This window comes from Pipistrellus hanaki (genome assembly GCF_964339955.1).
Source record: "Pipistrellus hanaki genome assembly, chromosome: 3".
Lineage (NCBI taxonomy): Eukaryota > Metazoa > Chordata > Mammalia > Chiroptera > Vespertilionidae > Pipistrellus > Pipistrellus hanaki.
In genome coordinates, this window is record NC_140505.1 from 137,892,752 (window position 1) to 137,895,975 (window position 3,224).

The window sequence follows — 3,224 nt, forward strand, 5'->3', positions numbered from 1 at the left end:
TTTCTCAGAGGAGGAAACAAACGGCTCTTGAGAGATGGACGTGCCTTATCCAGTCTACAAAAAACAGCAAGCAGTTTAGAGTTTCCAGCCCAGAGAACCTTATTGGGGGAGGGGAGTTTGAATTACAGCATTAATAAGAAACTTAAAAAATAATAGCATCTGCAAAGTTTTTATTGTCTTTGCTGACTTATTTAAAATAGTAATTTTAACCTCAAGAAAAGCATGTGTTACCGATTGGAATGTAATGTTACTGGCAACATCTTTGTACATATTTTCCAAGACTTCATGGAGTTGGCTTAGCTTTTTCTTTCCTTAGACCGAAGCTCATGTGTGCCGAAGTTCTGTTGCAGTACAATTAAGTTCTTCTTCTCATATGTCTATGTTTTTATGTATGTAGTGATTATTATCAAACTTTTCCAGGGATATAGTTAAAATTTTTCAAGATTATAGTTAAATTTTTATTTCTACACCACCTCCAAAACTTTCTGAAAGGTAAGGTACTACAGATGGCTCCTAAGACAATACATGTTAGCAAAGCTAAGTGTTTATTCACATTTTCCAGAACATTTACATCCAAGAAGAACTGAATGGGGATACATTTACTCATTCTTTCCTCATTTAAGCACCATTTGAGTTTAACATCTTGAGTTCAATGAGGTTAACTCTTAAAAAACAAATATGTTATGTTTTATAGCCGTGCTACAGAATTTAGCACTGAATCGAAAACAGTTGGCTTATCACAGTCTATATCAATTATGAAATTGATGCAAAGTTAACATTATCATAATTTCCAGGTTTTTATTTCTGTCAGGGCCAACACCATTATTTCAGTCTCCTGGAATAAAAGCTTTGACATCATTTTTGCCCAATCATCTGCTGATGGGCACCTAGGCTGTTTCCAAATTCTAGCTATTGTAGATTGTGCTGCTATGAACATAGGGGTGCATATATCCTTTCTGATTGATGTTTCTAGCTTCTTGGGATATATTCCTAGGAGTGGGATTACTGGGTCAAATGGGAGTTCCATTTTCAGTTTTTTGAAGAAGCTCCATACTGTTCTCCACAGTGCTTGCACCAGTCTGCATTCCCACCAGCAGTGCATGAGGGTTCCTTTTTCTCCGCAACCTCGCCAACACTTGTCGTTTGTTGATTTGTTGATGTTGGCCATTCTGACAGGTGTGAGATGGTACCACATTGTTGTTTTGATTTGTATTTCTCAGATAATTAGTGACTTTGAGCATGTTTTCATGTGCCTCTTGACCTTCCTTCTGTCTTCTTTTGAGAAGATTCTATTTAGATGCATTGCCCATTTTTTAATTGGGTCATTTATCTTCCTTTTATTAAGTTGTATAAGCTGTCTGTAGATGTTGGAGATTAAACCTTTATCAGTGATAACATTTGCAAATATGTTCTCCCATACAGAGGGCTTTCTTGTTGTTTTTGACATCATTTTTGATTCTGCCCTCTTTGTGCTCATTATGAATAAGTTACTAGTATGTCCATTTGCAACCTCCTATAAAACTGCCTTAATCATCTTAATAGTAATTAATCTCTCCATCACCTATATCTTCTTTTTTTAAAATTAAAATAACCTTTAAAACACTCCACGTGTTCTACTTTCTAACACGCAGCTATGGGTTTTTGGAAAGGCCACACACAGGTCACTTATTCCATGAAGTGGCAAATTGGCCCTTGTTTTGGAAAATCCTCCAGGTATTTATCCAGAAATATATGTTCTTGAAATTCTGAACCATCATCATCAAAACTGCTTCATAGTTAATTGGGAACTCCCACAGTATCCCCTGTTCCGTCCAACGGATCAACTCTTCAAAACGTTCTGAAAGGACTCTTCATTTATTACAGCTAACTGCTTAGCAAATTCCACATCCCAAAGTAAGGCTGTTGTTTCAGGTACCTCTTCAATAGCTGCCTTAAGATAAAAAAAATATTAAGTCTCTCTGCCCTGAATATATTTTTCCTAAAAGCTTTTCTAAGATCAGTAATCCTATCCTGGACCACGTTATTGTCAGACCCTTCATCAAACTAAATCTGATGAACGGGTTTTGTTCTAACTCTAGCTGTGGCACATCTGGCAACTTTCATATGTGATATCATGATACTGGATCTCATGCTAGGCCTTGCTCCATATTTCTGTGCCATTGAGTCTTCCTCATGCTGCTGGGGCTGCCTGAGGAGCTAGTTGTCTGCTTGACAAAAGGGATCGAATATGCAACAGCAGATGCAGCGGCCACCAACTCAGGACTCGGTGGCCCTCTTCTCTTCCTTGGGCCATCCCTGTAGGTTTCTGAAGCCTGCCAATGGTAGCCTGCCAACTTCGAAGCGATCTTCTGTTGGGCGTCTTTGTGATTTATTCATTTACCGTATTTAATTCAACTGCATGTCTCTAATGATATTTAACAAGTTTATTTTTTTGTGTGTGTTCTCCTTTACACTGCCTTGGCTCTCCATCTCCTTGGAAATCTCATAGGTTGGAATGGACTGCCCACCTTTCTTGCTAAGGATCACGTTGTTAGTGCCAAAATATTCTGGGATATTATTTTTTGTCCTGACCTGTCTGTGTGGAGCATCAAGTAGCACAATCGCAGCCATGGATACCTCTGGGCCTCCAGAGCACAAAGGTAGGCAGGAACGGGGGACAAGAGGTAGGATCACCAGGACTCTTAGAAGCATTGCTCAGAAACAAACCGAACTGCAAACAGGAATAGCATGTCATCTCCATCACTGATATTCTCTCTCTCTTTTTAAAAAAATCTTTAGTGTTGAAAGTATTACATGTGTCCTCTTTTCCCTCATTAACCACTCCAGCCCGCCCACCCCGCCCGCCCCAGGCTTTCCCCACCTAATTGTCCTTGTCCATGGGTTAGGCATATATACATACAAGGTCTTTGCTTGATTACCTCCCACCCACCTACCCTCCCCACCTTCCCTCTGAGATTCCGCACTCTGTTCCATGCTTCCATGCCTCTGGATCCTCTCTGTTCATCAGTTTGTTTTGTTAATTAGATTCCACATATGAGTGAGATCATGTGATACTTGTCTTTCTCTGACTGACTTATTTCACTCAGCATGATACTCTCAGGTCCTCCCGTGCTGTCTCAATGGGTAAGAGATCCTCCTTTTTTGCTGCTGCATAGTATTCCATGGTATAAATGTACCACAGAATTTTTATCCACTCATCTACTGATGGGCACTTGGGATCTTTC

The 3,224-nt window shown here is 39.7% G+C and overlaps 1 pseudogene across 1 annotated transcript; it reads right to left on the bottom strand.

Moving 5' to 3' along the window:
* Positions 1-1,620: 1,620 nt before the first annotated feature.
* Positions 1,621-2,691, bottom strand: LOC311619717 (small ribosomal subunit protein mS31-like; annotated as a pseudogene). The gene has a single exon. The product of its transcript is annotated as a small ribosomal subunit protein mS31-like (transcript).
* Positions 2,692-3,224: the final 533 nt, after the last annotated feature.